Source organism: Euprymna scolopes, chromosome 46 (assembly GCF_053919585.1).
Source record: "Euprymna scolopes isolate OS-2025 chromosome 46, ASM5391958v1, whole genome shotgun sequence".
In the NCBI taxonomy this organism is placed as follows: domain Eukaryota; kingdom Metazoa; phylum Mollusca; class Cephalopoda; order Sepiida; family Sepiolidae; genus Euprymna; species Euprymna scolopes.
The window spans coordinates 65,295,119-65,317,062 of NC_136527.1; the positions used below are offsets into that span (position 1 = coordinate 65,295,119).

General features: G+C 30.4%; 1 long non-coding RNA gene across 2 annotated transcripts in view; it reads left to right on the forward strand.

The window, feature by feature from the left end:
* The first annotated feature begins 2,499 nt into the window (after window positions 1-2,499).
* LOC145271456 (uncharacterized) overlaps window positions 2,500-21,944 on the forward strand; it is a 38,699-nt gene continuing 19,254 nt past the window's right edge. The window contains exons 1-2 of one of the 2 annotated variants that reach the window (XR_013865884.1): window positions 2,500-2,746; window positions 13,694-17,495. This is a non-coding gene — a long non-coding RNA (uncharacterized LOC145271456). Of the gene's footprint in view, window positions 2,747-13,693; window positions 17,496-21,944 lie in introns of those variants that run through there. The other variant, XR_013865885.1, reaches the window with a different exon arrangement.

Genomic DNA, 21,944 nt, shown 5'->3' on the forward strand with positions numbered 1-21,944 from the left:
TGGGCCCAACTCTTTTCCTGATCTACATTAATGATCTTCCAAATCACATCCTTACATCATTTGTAGACATTTATGCTGATGACACTACCATCTATGGTAGCACATCTGTCAGTAAACGACCAAGTTCTCTCCGATTCTCTCTCTTCTTATCTTGAGCACATGGTACAATGGGGAAAGTAGTGGCTGGTTACTTTTAATGCATCTAAAACCAAGCTTCTCTCTTTACATCATTAACGTTCTGATCCTCATCTGGCATCAGTTAAAATGAATGGCTCTCGTCTTGAGGAGACCTCAAGTTTTGACAAGCTTCTGAGCTTGACCTTTACTCCTAATCTTAAATGGAACGCATACATCAAATCTGTTGCCAAGATCGCTGGAAAAATGGTGGGATCCTTCTATCGATCCAGTAGATATCTCACTGTTGATGCAATTCTCTATCTATATAAGAGCCAGGTACGTCCAAGGATGGAATACTGTTGCCACATCTGGGCAGGAGCTGCTAGAAAGGACTTGTCCTGCCTTGATAGAGTTCAAAATAGACTTCTTGGTCTCGTACGAGATATACTTTTCTCTTCCCTGCACCCTCTATCTCACAGAAGAGATGTTGCTAGTTTGTCTCTGCTATATCGTTATTTTCATGGAAAGTGTTTGACTGAGCTTCAATCTATGGTCCCACCTCGCCAAACTTTCACAAGAAACACTCATCTAGCTGAAAACACTATCAATAATTCCCTCCACTCGTTATCTAAACCTAAACATAGATTCCATGAACAAATCTTCTTTCTTAGAACTGCACGCCTGTGGAATTGTCTTTTGTTTTCCTGCTTTCCAGCTGATTACAATAGGGTTGTCTTCAAGTCTAACATAAATAAGTTCTTGATGAACCGTTCCACGTATTAACAAATTTACTGAATTTCCATTTCTAACGATTACTATATTGTCCAATTTCTACTGTACACTCTTTAACCCTTATCCTCGAGTGGCTTCTTGGCCTTGATAATGTGGTGATGCCTATGTAAAAAAAGAACTTATTCTAAGTTTTCTTTTTTTGCTTATAATGTTTTATATCATTTTCTTAAGATCTATTACAGATCTGTTTCGTTCACAACCAACAAGCCAGTAAAATTACGTTCCTTACTGCATATTTGAGTATTTTTACCCTTCAGATATCAATCCTAAGTTCAAAGAAAAAATAGTTTTAAAACGAAACAGAGGTATTTTGCTGAATGAATAATGTAAAATGTTTTTTTAAGTCTTGCGCGTGTTTCATTGAATAGTTGAAATTCATCAAATCTTCAGAGATTTTAGTTCCTTGCAAAAATGTACAGCTTTTATTTGTTTGTTTCTTTTTCTTTTCCCTTCGATTTGGAGAAAAAGGATAAATAATGATAAAATGAAATGAGAATCCTGAAAACTTTTGACTTTTAACGTGTTTCATTTCATTTTTTACCATCATTTGTTCTCACCAAGTCAAAAAAAAAAAACAAACAAAAAAAAAAAAAACAGAAAAAAAAAAAATGTATTTTCCCGAGGAACTGAGATCTGTAACTGAAGATTTTTTTGGTGAATTGCGACCATAAATAAATCAATTAATAAACATATCTCAATAAAAAAAAATTAATAAACATATCTCAATAAAAAAAATTAATAAACATATCTCAATAAAAAAAATTAATAAACATATCTGAAAAAAAAAAATACGGGTTTGTATTACTGTACACATAGATTCGAAAAAGTTGTCAAAAAACAAATATATAACAAATAAATGTTATCAAAGGCAAGATAAGTTACTTTTTTTACCAAACTGGATATATTTTTCGTGTTTTTATTCAATGTAACATGTTTATTCAGCTCGAAAACCATACAGTGTTTACCGATGTATTGGAACATTCAAGATGGCGTCTTATTCTCTCTTTAACACGGTAAGTGTGGGAAAAGATGTTATAAATAAAAAAACGGATAAAATACTGTTAAAAACTCGCTCAATATATGTTACCGTGACATAGGTTGACATATATTCGGCGGGTTTTTAATAGTATTTTGTATAGTTTTTTTTTTAATTTATTGATAACACCTTTTTTCATACTTACGGTGTCACTGTCAAAGAGGGTGTGAGACGCCATCTTGAATTTTCGAATACATCGGTAAACACTGCATGTTTTTCGAGCTGAATAAACATGTTACATTGAATAAAAACACAAAAAATATATCCAGTTTGGCAGAAAAGTAACTTATCTTGCCTTTGATAATATTTATTTGTTATATATTTGTTTTTTGACAACTTTTTCGAATCTATGTGTACAGTAATACAAACCCAAAGATACTTATCAAATATTATTTGTATTCATGTTTGTTTTCGTATACTTAAAAAACAAAATTCACAAGATCATATATTCAAGATACACGGGCAATTTCAGGACACTTTCTTAGTAGGAAGTAGCTTATTTTAGTCACGGTCAACATACCTTCCACAAATCGGCCCTGTCATATTTTGTTTTGTCTCGATTAAGCTATTAAAATATTATGACAAATAATATTTATTTATTTTATTTTTTATTTTTGTTGGTGCAATATTCAACAAAGAGATCGACCGTTTCACAATGTGGCATTTTGATTAGCTCGACTTGAATTTTATGCTAAATAGCTCTTCCAGCCGCCATTTTAAATTTAGACTTCGAACTCGGATCATTTTAGTCAACACATTTTATAACCGTTCCTTTCTGGCAAACAATTTATCAAACAAAAGGTAATTATTATTTAAATTTAATTGTTTTTTGTTTTTGTTTTTATTACACCAGCATATTTAAACCATTGTGATTTATTTTTGTTTTTGATATAGAAATTAGTCAGCGTCCCACATTTACATGTAAATGAAGACTGGTAATTTTCTACAATCGTCTACAATTGAATAATAATAAAAAAAAATAGTTTAATGTTTTGTTTATGAGTGCGATGTGAAAGATGTTGATATTGGAAACCGTTGCGAATGTGTCGTTTGGAGGTTTTAATGTTTCAATTATGACGTCACACAAAATAAGCATATTTTACGTCGTTTTAATTAAATTTATAATTTTACCATTTTTATATTCAAATATTGTCTTGCATACTTTTAATTCGGTGGTTATGCACTTATGTTACCGTGCTATTTCTTTAAACAGTATTTTCAAGTTAAACTGAAGTTTTACGATATCTTTTATTTTCATTTTTTTAAGTAAATTGTTAACGTAACGTTATTGTTAATGCAATGTTATTGTAAATTGTACGGGCAAAAATGGACAAATAAAGATTGGGAATCTAGTTTTGAAAGCTGATTCATAATTTTTTTTTTTTTTTTTTTTTTTTGTAGGTTTCCGACTACTTTTGATTGTATTTGAAAGATTAACGACTAAATTTGATTCCCAAAAGGGTGTATATATATATATATATATATATATATATATATATATATATATATATATATATATATATATCTGTACACGTAAAAACAAAAAAAAGTTATAAAAAATGTTTTGACAGCGGGCTAACCAATTCAGCTAAATTTTGTAAGTTAAATAAATTCATATTAAAAATCCTTTAAAAGATAAATATTAGTTTTCTGGGTTTTTTTTTTTAAATCTAATTCATTTTAAGATCTAATTCATTTTAAAAAAATCTAATTAATTTCTTTAAATAATTTTTTATATGAGGATTTGTTATTCGTATGTTTTGGATTATTCAGACTTATTGGGAGTGTTATTTTCATAAGGGTTTCGTCGATATTATCTCCTGCTTTCTTCAGGTGTGTCTTGTTAAATTCGGAAATTTTTCTGTCAAACTCGGGAATCGGGAATTTTTAGTTGTAAATTTCGAACAGACCCTTTATTTATTACAATGCTCTCATTTCATCAACCATGGCTGGATAGCGGTCCTAAATAATTTGCAATTGCATTTTTCCCATCGTTCACACTGAGAACTGAACCTTCAATCTTCAGGAGAATATCACTTTTACAATTGATGTTTTCCATGTTCTACAACCACTGCACCATGGGTTCTTATGAACAGTTCTAGTACAACTTTTAGGAGCCTTAAACCTATTTTACTATTTTATTTTTAGTTTTAAATATCACTATTATTATCACTCTATATTGATATATATATATATATATATATATATATATATATATATATATATATTACTGTATATGTATTATTGTTTTTGTTTACTTTTTATTGTTTCACCTTTGTATAATTTCCCACATTTACATGGGATCTCATATACACAGTTCTTCATCATGCTTTTTTTTCTGTATGACAAAATTTTTCCAGAGAGATGAATAGCTTCTGAGTACTGTCCTAATGATCAAATATACAAAATGTCTTGAGTTTTCAAATGGTGTCCTTTGGTGTCTCGTCCAGATTTCTTGGAGCTGATATCATGCTCTCTTGGTAGTTGTTTTAGGAAAGGATTTTTCTTAAACTGTCCATATCCTCTAGAAATGCATTGCTATTACTACATATTGCCTTTTCTCCATGTTGTAGACAATGGACAGTTCCTTTTCTTACATTATATCGATGGTGGGAGTTGATGTCCAATGAAAGTTGGCTAACCAGAGCGAATTATTAAAACATCTAGGAATGAAAATTTGTTTGCGAACTGTAATGTTGGACAAATAAAGTTCACATGATCTCGTAATGTTTGAACATGTGTGTGGACAGGCCAGAGTATGACTGTGTCATCCACATATTACTACCATGTTGTTGAATTTAGTGGTGTTCATCCTAATGCCGATTCCTCAATGTGTGAATTGGCCAGTGCTAGGGACATTATTGATTCTTTTTGCTGTAAAATAACAGACCCCATCGCAAAATATAAATAGAAGGTCAATATTTTCATTATATGTAAATTGGCATGAAAGTGTATTCTTAAAGTTAGCCTGTCCCATACCACAATCAGTGTCTCCTCGGTGTATACTTTCATGAACAGGCTTATTACATCTAGACTTACCATCTAGTTGGAATGAATGGAAGCATTGTTGATTATTTTTACAAAGTGACCTGAATTTTTGACATATAATGGAGATTTGTCTATGATTTGGGTGATCACTCGGCCTCCAAAGTTCTCTTTCAGCCAATCTCTGGACAGGCTTGAGGTGTGAGAACTTGTTCCGTCCTTCTGGAACCAGAATTTGCTCATGAGCTACGGATAGATGGTCTGGAGCTCACTCTTGAAGGTTTTGAGGGCCTCCACATACTGCTCCTTGGTGACTGTCACTGCTGCACCAGATTCTTCGATGAAGATTGGTCCGATGATGCCTCTGGCCGAGATTGCAGCCCACACCGTGCACTTAGGAGAGTGCAGGGGCTTGGTGGCTACTTCATTGGGTCTGGAAGACCTCCAGAAAACATTCGTTTTGGAGTTTGCCTTTCCATCAAGATGGAAGTGGGCTTCATCTGAGATCCAAAGGAAATTAAGGAAACTTGGTGTCTCCTCGAGCATCTTGACTGCCATAACCCTCCTCTGCTTCTTGTCTGAGGCTGTAAGCGTCTGTATTCTGTGTGGGTAAGCCCTGATATCGTTCACCAGCACTCTCCTACAAGTCTCACGGGACATACCGAGGGACTGACTTCGCGTACACACAGAGCATTTTGGACTCTGCTGGAGAGACTCTCTCACTCTTTCAACCAGCTCGGCTGTTAGCTTCTTGGGACGTCTCGAGTGGCTTGGACGGTTCTCTCTAGCAGCGTCGAGGTTCTCAATGGTCCTATACTTGTCGAAGTGGTCCACCCAGTTCTGAATTCTGTTTTTGGATGGAGCTTTTTCACATTTGAACTGACGCATGAAACTGTCCTGGGTTTTCTTAAACAAGCCTGTCTTGTAGTAAAATTGACTAGCCTTAATTTAAACTGTCACCACTTCCGGTTTGGCGATGGATGCAATGCCAAAGATGTTGCTTTTTTTCACATTCTTTTTCCCCCTTCATGCTACGGGTTCGAGCCTGCCTGCCTGTCTACTACCACTTTTTTTTTTGCTCAACACACACCTCAAAACACCCGGGCAACGCTAGGCAACGCTAGGCAACGCCAGGCACCTTGGCTAGTCATATATAAAACTAAATTATCTCTTTTGTTGAGGCAAGCAACTACAAATGAGTAGATTGTTTGGAGTGATGCTATTGTTTTCAGGAAGAAAGTATCTTTAAACGTTTTCTTTCATTTTTGAACAATTATACTGTAATTAGATAAATTACTCATGCTTTAAACATCATTGAACCTGTTAAATTGAAAGTGAACTTGATTTCGGCAGAACTTCAGCAGCATAAAATTAAAGTTGTAGAACAAATGATAATCGTTTAGTGTTTCGATGCATTGATAATAGTGGAAATGATGAAGATGTATAAAACGCAAATGGTGTGTTTGCAGGAGAGCAGTTACCATTTTCTCAGCATTTGTTGACCTATTATCTACAGATTGTATTATTTAATGCAATTGTCAGAATTATTCAATGTTCATGTGGTCCTGGATATGACCTTAAACTATATCCGATGGTGAGGCCTCAGCTTGCAGGCCTTAGGGAGTTTGGAGCCACCCTTTGATTACCATTGCTCCCAGGTCCACTCTGACCCGGAGTGGTAGCACCTGTTAGGGTACCAACTATGGGTTAAATAGAATACGACTTAAAAAACAAATATACTATATTAAAAATTCGTTCTTTAAAATCACCAGATTCGGCATTAAATAACCTGAAAAGGGTTGATATGCCGTAAAACAAAACAACCAACCAATCAATGTTCATGTGACATGCATGTGAGATTGTTTATGTCGGATTTTCATTGAAATAAATGGAAAAAAGAACCTGTTGAGATCTAAGAAATATGAATTCCCATAAGTTTTTCTCCTTGTGCTTACTCCTTTCAAAACTTTACTTCAGTGTATGACAACATCATGCTTCAGTTGTTTCTCTTATTTTTCTGCAATGGAAGTTTCCTGCTTTAAACATTATAGTAGTGGTTGAAGCACTAGATTTAAAAAATATTTAACAACTTCCAGACACTTAATACTCTTTCAAAACTACTATAAAAACAATGCACTCAATGCTAATTTTTGTATTTTAGCTCAACAATCATGAAGCAACCAGAAAGCTCATGATCACCTGGAATGGAAATAAACGAAAAAATGTCAGCATTACTGTTTACATGGGTGTCACATTAGACAAAACCCTGTCATTCAATAAGCATTGCAAGAAGACAAAGGAAAAGGTGTATATCAAGAACAATTTGCTTTTCATCAGATTACTGTTCTTATCTCTTGAGTGTGGTTTTCAAAACTTTTTGATCGATATAACCTCTGACCTTTTCAGGTGTATCTTGCTGAACTCAGGAATGTCTCTGTCAAGCTCAGGAATTTGGATAAATTTTGAATTGAACCCTTTATTTACTTCCATGAGATAGCATGCTATTGTTTGGTCAGCCATGACTGGATAGAGGTGTTAAGTAATTCGCAATTGTATTTTTCAGTCGCCCACTTTGCGGATTGAACCTTTAGAAGAATTTCACTTTTTACAATTGATTTTTCAGTGTAACCACTGAACCACAAGCCTTTGTGAACAATTCTGGTTCGAATTTTAGGAACCTTGAACCTATTTTTATTTTTAGTTTTTAATATCACTATTTATTACTAATTATTACTATATATTAACGTATATAAAAACATATATTAATTTTTTTTACTTATTACTATTTATTACTAATTATTACTATATATTAACGTATATAAAACATATATTAATTTTTTTTACTTATTACTATTTATTACTAATTATTACTATATATTAACGTATATAAAACATATATTAATTTTTTTACTTATTACTATTTATTACTAATTATTACTATATATTAACGTATATAAAACATATATTAATTTTTATTACTTATTACTATTACTAATTATTACTATATATTAACGTATATAAAAACATATATTAATTTTTTTTACTTATTACTATTTATTACTAATTATTACTATATATTAACGTATATAAAAACATATATTAATTTTTTTACTTATTACTATTTATTACTAATTATTACTATATATTAACGTATATAAAACATATAATAATTTTTTTACTTATTACTATTTATTACTAATTATTACTATATATTAACGTATATAAAACATATATTAATTTTTATTACTTATTACTATTACTAATTATTACTATATATTAACGTATATAAAAACATATATTAATTTTTTTTACTTATTACTATTTATTACTAATTATTACTATATATTAACGTATATAAAAACATATTAATGTTTTTGACTTATTACTATTTATTACTAATTATTACTATATATTAACGTATATAAAAACATATATTAATTTTTTTTGACTTATTACTATTTATTACTAATTATTACTATATATTAACGTATATAAAAACATATATTAATTTTTTTTACTTATTACTATTTATTACTAATTATTACTATATATTAACGTATATAAAAACATATATTATTTTTTTTTACTTATTACTATTTATTACTAACTATTACTATATATTAACGTATATAAAACATATATTAATTTTTTTTACTTATTACTATTTATTACTAATTATTACTATATATTAACGTATATAAAAACATATATTAATTTTTTTTACTTATTACTATTTATTACTAATTATTACTATATATTAACGTATATAAAAACATATATTAATTTTTTTTATTTATTAATTGTATATCTTATCTATTGTTTATAATTGATGGCCATAATTTTCAAATGATGGAGTAAATATTCTTCCAAAATGATTGCAACATCTAAACATAGAATTCCATGGATAAACAATATTCTACTTTCCAAATATTTAACAGTTAATTTACGATAAACTTTAAGAAAAGAAGAATAAAAATAAGAAATTTTCAATGAAGCAAATAATTTATTAAACGAAAACGAAAAAGAAAATTTGACGATATGAAACTAACTCCTTACCACAGTTGTTTTAAATTTATCAACGAAGCAAATAATTGAATTAATTTAGTTGCAATATAAAAAATATGTACGTCAGATCACCGAAGTTAAGCAACGTTGAGCCTAGTCATTACTAAAATGGGTGACCAATTTGGGAAGTCCAGGTGCTGTATGTAGGAGGACATCGACACCTCCCTGTAAAAGTTTCAAAAAACCTAACGTCGTCATCCCCTCTAATGGGGATATACATGCGACTGAGGACGGCTTGTGAATTTCATACTCCCATGGAACTTCCTCCTTCGGAGGAAGCCGATTAAACCCTGAATAGGGTTGGTGCTGACTGCACACAATATCTAAAAATAGAATTCCATGGATAAACAATAATTTACTTTACAAATATTTAAGAGTTAATTATTTTACTTGCCTCCCCATAAGGGCAGAGTTAGACATGTGGTTGGTTTTTAATGTGGCGGAAACCAGCTCCCCAAAAAGGAGCACTCTGGTCACTAATAAAAATAAAAAATTATCAGTTATGAAGGATTTCTCCTCCATTAACTGAGACCTAAAATGAAGTGCAGCATCAGAACAGATACTACACTTTGATCTTGGCAATCCTTTTTAAAACAATATAAATGAGAAATTAAATTTATAATTAATTTTATTAAAAAAGAAAGTGCTATAAAACAAAAAAAAATAAATAAAACGAGACGGGGAAAATTACATTATTAAAAAAGGTAAAACTATAAAACGACCATTTTTATAAAAGTAGAAAATATTTTGAAATGTTTACAATGTCTTTTTAGTACTAATTTAATTTTTTTAAAATTGTTTGAATTGCAAAATAATAATTAATAATAATATTTTATCTAATTTCTTTTTAGTATTAATTTCATTTTTTTAAATTTGAATTGCAAAATAATAATTGATAATAACATTTTATCTACTTTCTTTTTAGTACTAATTTGATTTTTTAAAATTTGAATCGCAGAATAATAATTGGTAACAATTTATTAATGATTTTTAGTACTAATTTCAATTTTTAAAAGGTGTTTGAGTTTTAACCTCTTTCATAGTGCAATGGCAAAATTCAGTGTTTTTTATATAAAATCATGAAATACCAAGTGTTTTTCATGACATAAATAATACAATTTTATTTAATGTTTTTTAATACTAATTTCATTGTTTTATAAATGTTTGAATTTAAGCCTCTTTCATTTGACAATCATTTTTTTTATATTTTTGCAGATTTTTTCTGTAATCACAAATCATAAATTTCTTTAATCACAAATTCAGATTGCCATAGAGCTAGAGGACTACAAGGAATTAGAGGCCATATTTATAGAGGTCTCTGGAGTGGGGGTTTGGTGGTAAGATGTTTGTTCGCATTTTATTTTTATTTCTGTTGTTTGTGTAGTCTAAAGAACAGGGAACAAAATTAAAAAAGCCAGCATTTCCGAAAATGATCTGTTAGAGTAAACAGCTTTCTGCCATCTGAAAAGTAATGATCATTTTGAAAGTTTCTGATTGCTTGGTGGTATTTATTTTTTTGATGGGTGGAATCAGTGCAGCAAGGTCATGAAGTGCCAATTCTATTGAAATATATATTTCTGAGTGCCAATTCTATTGAAATATATATAAATCATGCACGTGGGTGCAACATTGCATTAATGGGATAAAGGTTGGAGTTTTTTAGACAATATAGGATGTATTAAATTAAAGACTCTTTTTCAAGATGGTGTGATAGTAAGAAGAGTTAGAGACGCACCAGCATTTGCAGCCACAATAAATCATGCATTGGCAAATTGTGGTTTTGTTAATATGGGATAATATGGCGAGTGTGAGAAGTTTTCAAGTATTGTATAGGGAGCTCACCTTCTTTGAAACAAAGTTGGCAATAGGTTTTGAGTATTCAGTTCATGTTAATTGTGAATGTTCGGCCGAGGAGAATAATTGAGTTTTATGTCCATCCATAGCCCTTCAGCCCTTCGAGGGGCATAGGCCATCTACAACTTTTGTAGATGTTTTTGTAGCGAGGAGTTCTTTTTGCAGGTGCATATAGCGTCTAGCCTTCCCAAATGGTCACCCATCTGGTACTGGCCAGGCTCAACATTGCTTAATTTCGGTGATCTGGTGATTGTGCCACATGAGTTTTATGTATTATTATCATTTGTTGCTTACGAAAGTTTGTTTAAACTGTTTCAGGAAAGGAGTTGAATCGTTGTAGATTTTATATATTTTACCATCAAGTTGTCGTATTCCAGTAAAACTGGATATCATTTTGGTATTCATTCAATCATAGGCTTAGATATGTTTGTTTTTCTATCCTGTAAAAATAAGGATCAAATGCTCGATTCCTGCAGCTCATTTGCATTAATATCATGTTCAGATGTGCAAGTCATCAAAGAAAATCTGGATCTCTTTTTTGTTGAATAAGGATATGAATATAATATTCACTATTAATAGGATACATGTTAATTTTCATGAGAACAACTGAATGTTATATGCATTCACACATAACGATTATAACATTTGTGGTGGAATGTACTTAAAAAAAAATAATAATTAGCAAAGATTCAAAGATTTTAGACCATGCTGGTATTCTTAAGATTTCTTGAACACTGTAATTAGTCCATAAAAATTTTGTGAAATTTGGAGAAGCAACTGATGATAAGTACATTAAGAATACATAACACCAGTTTAGAAGGAAAGTTTTTTTTAGTTCTGTTTTTCTAAATAGTATTATTCCATGCATACAATAAGCAAATCATATAATCTCCAGTTTCATTCATAAAAAAATCATGGAATTTTCAATTTCATTCATAAAAAAAATCATGGAATGTCCAGTGTTTATTGCATTTAAAGAAAATTTGATGAACTACCAAGATTCTATACACTTACAACATATATTTGCAATACAGGTTTTGCCTCACCATTCTCTAGTTATACTATGTTGATATAGTCGATTATCATATATCAATGAAGGATTATTGACCTAATCATCCTATCCTAATAAATTAGGAAACAATCCAATTCCAAAATTCTTAATCAATTCAAAAAATCGAAAGAGTGACAATTGTTCAGAAATGTTTGTTTCAGATGATATCCGTTATATATATGTTACTGACATATGTTAATATGGATATAAGGTGACATGTGTAATAGACCTTTTCATTTTCAAAATAACCTTAAGACCAAATGCAACCCTAAATACCTACTGCTATTGTAAACAGTGTAATAGATCCAAAATGGGAAATTAAATCTATTTTCTCTTAATTTTCTGATGTACAAATCAGTGCCAGCACTATATGCACCAACATGAAGGTTAAGGTTTTAGTATCAGATAACATGACACACTTTTTATTTGTTCTACTTGACGCCATCAGCAAGCATAGGCATTTAGAGAGTTTAAGCGTTTGTTTATTATGGAGATATAACTAACCATTCTTTATTGCTTTAAATCTTCATGTAAGTGTCTCTTAACGTAGACCAACATTTATACATAATTTGTCTGCTTGCTTAGCATCTTGGATTCTGGTCACCTACATTGTTTCATAGCTTGATTAATTTTGCATCAAAATCAAACAATTTCACAAGTTCATGTACAGCCAAATATACAGAAACTAGCTCATCAGGAATTTGGGCCCTCCTAACTTAGAGGTAGATGCTCTCTCAGGAGCTTACATTGTATCTATTTCATTAAGGTCGAAAACCCAATCGTGCCTTTAACCCTTTCAGAACTTAAATTAAAACACTGTTTTCATTCTCTATCTATACATGTATGTAACTACACAACATATAACAAATAAATGACAAAACGTACTTAAATGTCAAAGGTATTTAAGAAATAAATTGTAAGATGGTCAACATCTGGAAATTTGGAATATAGACTTTCATCATTTATTTGTATTTATATATATATATTACGGAAGATGAGAGCAATTGGTTTCCCTTATTGAGCTCTCTTTAGCCTTTGTCGAGGCTGAAGAGAGTCTGATAATTATAGGCCAATTATAGGTGTTGTTTGTTTAAATTTGAAACCGACGGTACCAATGCTGTTCTAATATTTTGTAATACATAAATAAATATTACGCTCTTATTTAAAAATTCCTTTAGTAAACAAGCATTCTGCTGGGGTTCTCATCCGTAAGTTTACACACACACTATACACACATACCAATATAATTCATGTGAGATAATTTTGATTATATTTTAGTTGGCTTATTCTCTCATTGAGTCTGATGCAGGAACATTCAGAATCAATCTTTCTATTAAATAACATATACGTCTACAAGACTTGCCTTTGTGATTTATATAAATGTTGTGAATAAAGGTTTTTTGTAAAGATAACAATTTTTCGCTTTCACACTCAAACTTGGATTGGCTAGGATTTGCACTAATAATCTTTTTAGTTTAAGTAAAAGTTGTCTTCACGCCAGTGAGATAGTTTTTAATATTTGTAAGTAAAACTATTTTACTTTTTCTCACTTTAAATCTTTCTACAAGCATGTTTACGTTTTCATTCAACAATAAAACGAATCTCGTGAATTTGTTAAATATTTTTACACAAAAACTCATAATAGAAATTGAGTAATTAAATAAAAATATTTTAAAATATTGATACACAAATATGTATTTCTTATAAAATATATTGTAACTGTTTATTTTGTCAGAATAAGTATAAAATTAATCATTTTTTTACATTTATATTTTATTTTTTTTATTTTGCAGAAAATATTAAGAATCATTGGACTTGAGGATTTATAATATGGAATATCTTGCGAAAATATAATTTTTTTACAATTTTTATGTAAATTGCTTTAAAACGAGACAAATTATGCAATTTTAAACTATATAAAACTCTTTGTTGAATCAAATTTTCTGTTTGCATGTGATTACTATACCGATTTATTCACAGGATTAAATTTCTAATCTATAAAAAATTCTACAAATGTGAATAATTCATATAAATTATTTCGTATCGTGCATAAATGTACAATATAAAAATACCAAAACCTAAATTATATTAAAAAACTAAGATATTTCAACTGCAATAATGAGCGATACATCTTACACTGAAAATGATTCATATCCATGTGAAGTGTGTGGTTCGTATTTTTCAAAAAAACACAATTTGGCTATTCATATGCGAATACATACTGGAGAGAAACCATATTCCTGCGAAGTATGTGGTTTTTCATTTACACAGAAACAAAATATGGTGTTACATATGCGAACACATACTGGAGAGAAACCATATACTTGTGAAGTGTGTGGAACTTCTTTTACAATAAAATACAGTATGCTACAACATATGCGGACACATAGTGGAGAAAAACCATATTCTTGTAAAGTATGTGGCACTTCTTTTGCAAGGAAAGATTCGATGTTGGAACATGTACGAAAACATACTGGAGAAAAACCATTTTCTTGTGAAGTATGTGGCTCTTCTTTTACACGGAAAACCCGTATGTTGCTACATATGCGGATACATACTGGCGAGAAACCATATCCTTGTGAAGTATGTGGCATTTCTTTTACGCAGAAACAAAATATGTTGCGACATATGCAAACGCATACTGGAGAAAAACCACATCCTTGTGAGGTATGTGGCATTTTTACATTGAATAAAAATATGTTACAACATATGCAAACACATTCTGGAGAGAAACCATACTCTTGTGATGAATGTGGCTCTTCTTTTACACGGAAAAACAATATGTTGCAACATATGCGAACACATACTGGAGAGAAACCATATTCGTGTGAAGTATGTGGCTCTTCCTTTACAACAAAACGATATATGTTACTACATATGCGAACACATAGTGGAGAGAAACCATATTATTGTGAAGTTTGCGGCTCCTCTTTCACAATGAAACACAGTATGTTGCAACATTTGCGAACACATACAGGAGAGAAACCATATTCTTGTGAAGTATGTTACGTTTCTTTTGCAGTAAAACAAAATATGTTACGGCATATGCGAACACACACTGGAGAGAAACCATATCCTTGTGAAGTATGTGGCATCTCTTTTACGCAGAAACAAAATATGTTGCGACATATGCAAACGCATACTGGAGAAAAACCATATCCTTGTGAGGTATGTGGTTATTCTTTTGCAATGAAACAAAATATGTTGCGGCATATGCAAGCACATGCTGGAGTATGATATATAGAATCCAATGTCTGTCCACATTATCTCACTATTGTGAGCACCATGAGATTTCTGATGAGCTCACAAGGTCCAAACCTCAACAATCTACATCAGCATTACGAAACAATAACAATCAGAACAACCACCGTATTGAAATTGACCAACATTTTTGGATAATACTGTTTTATCAATAAGACAGACCTAAAATACAGAGCCTGATATAGTGTTATGGGACAACAACAAGAAAGAAGCAACCTTCGTAGAATTTAATGGTGTAATGATGCTGGCCTCAACCGAGCTGAGGGTGAGGAGGAAATATACCCGATAAACCAAGTTCAAGACGATTCAAACATGCATTAAAATAAACAGTTCGAATCTTTCAAAAGATTTCATTGTGTTGGAACATATAACAGGTAAATTATTTGTTTGAATGCAGGAAACCGAAAAAAGGAAGATTAACTAGATGTGGAAAAATATGCAAACACATACAAGGGAGAAACCATATTCATGTGACGTATGTGGTTCTTTTCAATGAAACAGAATGTTTGAAACATGTGAACACACTGAAAATTAACTTGACTGTCTACTAGACCTTTCCTTGAGTATTTAAGGTTTCTGTGTATCAGAGTTTATCAGAACAGCTTTGAAACAGAATACTTTTGGCTACACATAAACCCTGACGAAATATTAAAAATTACATAGTATTTGAGGCTCAAATAAAATATTCTCATTATGGCTAGCCCAAATTGGACAGAAACTATATTCCTCTTTAATATTTGTGTCTTTACGGAGGAAATTAAATCTGTTACATGCTAAAACATACAGTAAACATACTTTTATAATTGTCAAGTATATATCACTTGCTTTTTACTTTGATGCAAACTATTACATATTAGATTCCTGAAAACAAATGTTATATGCTGGTGCTATCAAGAATCGATATTCTCATAAAGTATTTCCATCATTTACGATGGAACAACATATGTTGCAACACATTATTATTGTTATAAAGGTTTTCCATCATTTACCATGGAACAACATGTGTTGCAACACACAACATATAATATGATAGAAATTATATTTGCAGGCTTACACATAAGCCTCAGGAGATGCAACATATGCATAGACATAGTTAATTAGATTTATATCGGTGGGAAGTTCTTTTGGCTATTTTAAAAGACAACTCGATTACATTACATGCAAAATTATGTGAGAAACTATTCTTGTGAAATATGTGACGTTTCATTTTCAAAGAAATTTGATGTGTTGCAGAATAACGAAACTAAAATTCGACTGAAATATAATTGTTAACACAAGTTGAATATTAAACGAAATCGTGCATGATAGAAATCAAAGTTTTTCGATTGCAATAAAAAATCTGAGACTTAAAAAACACATATTGTCAGGTATGCACTGTTTCTCTTACAATGAAATCAGGTTTTCAACACATCAGACACATACTATGCAACCAAGGCCATCAACTCCCCGTATTTCCTCCTCTAAACGACAACACGCTATGCAACATATAAATATCTTTGCATGATGTCGCCAAGCTAATCAAGAACCTTGATGCCAGTAAAGCAACTGCCCCTGATGGCATTCCAATTATAGTGTTAAAAAAGCTTCAACCAGAACCCATACTTACAAAAGTGTTTAAGCGTTGTCTTAAGGAGAATTGCTTCCCAACACCCTGGAAACCCTCATCAGTATGCCCTGTATTTAAGAATTAAGGTAACAGGATATCTCCCTCTCAATACAGACCAATAAGTCTCCTGTGTGTCATGAGTAAGTTGCTGGAATCCATATTAAATAAAGAAGTAGTCAACTACCTCAGCAGAAATAACCTTCTTAATGACATGCAATATGATTTCCGTTCTGACAAAGGCTTCCTTTCTAGGGCAATTGCTATTGACATAGCAAAGGCCTTCAATAAGATATGGCATAAAGGCCTACTTTACAAGATTTCCAGCTAGGATATAACTGGAAATGTTTCTCAATTATTAAATCATTTCTCTCTGATAGGCTCACAAGCGCAGTGGTTTATGAGCAGAAATCAGAAGCCCACAGTATTAATGCTGGTGTCCCTCAAGGGTCCATCCTGTGCCCGACTATCTTCCTGATTTCTCAAAACACAGTACCAAAAATGACATAAGTACCCACAATTTTATTTTTATTGTTCAAGTTTTTTAATATCAAATTATAAAATAAAATATATTTGATCATCTTAAAACTTCATCTTGCATTATTTGTTAAACAACGTGGTTGATTTAAATTAAATTTTAATAACATGACGATCACATTTTTAAAATTATGTTATTATATTTTACTCATTAAAAGTTTGTGAAACATGAAAAAAATAAAAAGCTTCTGCTCGATACCGGTGTCGACTTTTAAGAGTCCCTTTTAGTGATTACCTGGTTTGAGGATATTTATACAACTAAACGGCAAATCTGCCAAATAATATTTTTTCCTGTAAGAGTTTTCTTCACCATGTAAGTATTCTTTAAATGAAAATCATAAAGAGTTTAATAACGTTTTGATTTATTTGAAAATACTTTTTAGGAAGATTCTCTCCGCCATGTAAGTATTCTATAAAATTTAACCCAAATACATTTTGTATTCTTAGATATAGATATGCTTGAATTTCACAAAATATTTACAAAGCTTTTATAAACATTTCTACTAAGTATGAAAACACTTATTTTTAATAAATTTTGTTTTATAATGTTTTAACTAAGAAACTTTCAGAGCAGCGCATCATAAAATTTCTTAACATTTTTGCCAAGTAAGCTGATTCAGTCAACACATTTACATTGAATGTCGCATCTATACTTATTTCTACCGCTCCCATAGTAATTGTGAAACTATTTTTCATAGTGTCACTTGTGTTTTGCAGAATCGCAACTATTATTTAATAGTTTCCTTTCTATTGTTTTGATACTACTTTTGATTTTAAATATAAATACATAGCTCTCCAATAAGTACCGCTATCATTTCTGTCAAATTTTAGAATGATACCCGAATAGTGGTTTACGTTAAAAAACGCAGACACATTTGACATTTTTCATATCTGAAAAGCTCTTGACAATACTGAAATATGAACATGACAAGAAAAGGTAGAAACAGCTAATTACTGCATAAAAATTCTCAGTGTTATTTTCATAAGAACCAGAATTAGCGCCCATAATTACAAAGCTGTTTAAGTATTGTCTTCAGGAGATTTGGAAAATCGCATCAGTATGCCCTATATTTAATTCAGGTGATATGTCATCTTCCTCTCAGTACAGGCAAATAAGTCTCCTGTGCATCATGAGTAAGTTGCTGGAATCTGTATTCAATAGAGAAGTAGTCAACCGTCTCAGCAAAAATAACCTTCTTAGTGACATACAATATCACTTCTGTTCTGTTAGATCTACAGCAGATGTACTTACAGTTATATTTCATAAGATTAGTGAATCTCAACGGAGGCTTCCTTTTTATGACAATTACTCTTGACATGAAAAAGGCTTCTGATAGAGAATCGCATAAAGGTTTACTTCACAAAATCTCCAGCTATGGTATAGCTGGAAATGTCTTCTCAATTATTAAATCATTTCTCTCTGATAGGCTCATAAGAATAGTGGTTGATGGGCAAACATCAAAAGCTCACAATGTCGGAGTCCCTCAAGGGTCCATCCTGGGCCCAACTCTCTTTCTGATGTACAGTAATGATCTTCCAAATCATATCCTTACATCATTCGTAGATATTTATTCTGATAACACTATCATTTATGGTAGCACATCAAAGACCGTAAACGACCAAGTTTTCTCTGATTCCCTGTCTTCTTATCTTGAGCACGTGGTACAATGGGGAAAGGTGTTTCTGGTTACTTTTAATGCATCTAAACCCAAGTTTCTATCTTTACATCATCAAAGCTCTGATCCTCATCTGGCATCAATTGAAAATGCATAGCTCGTTTTGGGGAGGCTTCCTGTTTTGACAAGCTTCTGAGCTTTACACCTGATCTGAAATGGAACACGTACATCAAATCCGTTGCCAAGGTATCTGTAAAAATGCTGAGATCCTTTTATCGATCCAGTAGATATCTACTTGCTGATGCAATTTTCTATCTATATAAGAGCCAGATACGGCAAAAGATGGAGTACTGTTGCTGAATCTGGGCAGCATCTGCAAGAAAACATCCTGCCTTGATAGAGTTCAAAATAGACTTCGAAGCCTCGTAGGGGATGCCCTTTTCTCTTCCCTGCAACCTCTTTTCCACAGAAGAGATGTTGCGAGTTTGTCTCTGCTTTATCATTATTTTCATGGAAAGTGTTTGACTGAGCTTCAATCTATGGTTCCCCCCTCGCCAAACTTTCACAAGAAACACTCGTCTAGCTGAAAAATCTATCAATAATTTCCTTCACTTTTTATCTGTGCCTTAACCTAAACGTAGATTCCATGAACAAAGTTTCTTTCTTAAAACTGCACGCCGGTGGAACTGTCTTCCGTTTTCCTGCTCCAGCTGACTACAATATGGTTGTGTTCAAGTCCAACATAAACAAGTTCTTGATGAGCTGTTCAACTTAAATTAACAACTTTACCGGATTTCCATTATTAACGCTTACTAACATTGTCGGATGAACTACTGTACACACATTTACACTTACCCTCGATTGCCATCTGGGCCTTGATAAGTGGCGATGTTTCATAAGTAGTTTTCTCATTAAAAGGAAAGTAAAAATATTAAGTAGAGGAAAAGGATCTAAGAAAATTTTATGAAAGATCTAATAAGTTTTTCGTGGAATAATAAAGAGGCTCTTATTAATTATTCTTATTAATTGTTGCATTTGTCAAACAATTACTGTGTAAACATACAACCCACAAGTCACATATTTCGTGTTTTATTAATAAAATATTAAAAATCATGAGATCAAAACTAAAAGGACCATATATACATATATATTTATATATTAAATATATACAAAACTAAAAGATATTTTTGAAGTGAAAGTGAATTTCAAAAATATTGCGTTACGAATAAATGACGAAAGTGAATTTCAAAAATATTGCGTTACTAATGACGAAAGAGAATTTCAAACATATTGCGTTACTAATAAATGACGGAAGTGAATTTCAAAAATATTGCATTACCAATAAATGACACAAGTGAATTTCAAAAATATTGCGTTACTAATACATGAGGAAAATGAATTTAAAAAATATTGCGTTACCAATAGATGACGAAAGAAAATTTTAAAATATTGCGTTACTAATAAATGACGAAAGAGAATTTCAAAAATATTGCGTTACTGATAAATGACGTAAATGGATTTCAAAAAATTTCAAAAATATTGCGTTACCAATAAATGACGAAAATGAATTTTAAAAATATTGCGTTATCAATAAATGACGAAAGAGAATGTCAAAATATTGCGTTACCAATAAATGAAAAACGTGAATTTAAAAAAATATTGCGTTACCTATAAATGAAGAAAGAGAATTTACAAAATATTGCATTACCAATAAATGACGTAAGAGAATTTAAAAAATATTGTGTTACCAATAAATTACGTAAAAATATTGCATTACCAATAAATGATGAAAGTGAATTTCAAAAATATTGCGTTACTAATAAATAACGAAAGTGAATTTCAAAAATATTGCGTTACCAATAAATGACGAAAATGAATTTCAAAAATATTGCATTACCAATAAATGACGAAAGAGAATTTCAAAAATATTGCATTACCAATAAATGACGAAAATGAATTTCAAAAATATTGCGTTAGCAATAAATGATGAAAGTGAATTTCCAAAATATTGCGTCACTAATAAATGACGAAAGATAATTTAAAAAGAGTGCGTTACCAATAAAAAACGAGAGTGAATTTCAAAAATATTGCGTGACTAATAAATGATGAAAGTGAATTTCCAAGATATTGCGTTACCAATAAATGACGAAAGTGAATTTCAAAAATATTGCATTACCAATAAATGACGAAAGTGAATTTCAAAAATAGTGTGTTACCAATAAATGACGAAAGTGAATTTTAAAAATATTGCGTTACCAATAAATGACGAAAGTGAATTTCAAAAATATTGCGTTACCAATAAATGACGAAAGAACCTGAACATGAATGTAAGTACGTGTATGTACGTATGCACGAATGTGTGTGTACGACGCATGACAAGAAACGTAGTTTTAAATGTGAACAGGTGTTTTGTGTGTGACTAAAAAAGCTCGCATATATTATATATATTATGTATATTATATATATGTATATTATATATATATATATATATATATATATATATATATATATATATATATATATGTATATTATATATATAAGGGGAATATTATATATATTATGTATATTATATATACAATATATATATTATATAATATATATATATATATATATAAAATATATAAGACATTATATATATATAATGTATACATATTTATGTATACAAATTTTCATATATATATTATATATTATATATATAATATATTATTTATATATTATATATTATATATATTATATATTATTCATATATTATATATTATTTATATATTATATATATTATATATTATTCATATATTATATATTATTTATATATTATATATATTATATATTATTCATATATTACATATTATTTATATAATACATATATATTATATATATATTATATATTATTTATATATAATATATATATATTATATATTATTTATATATAATATATATATATTATATATTATTTATATATAATATATATATATTATATATTATTTATATATAATATATATTATATATTATTTATATATAATATATATA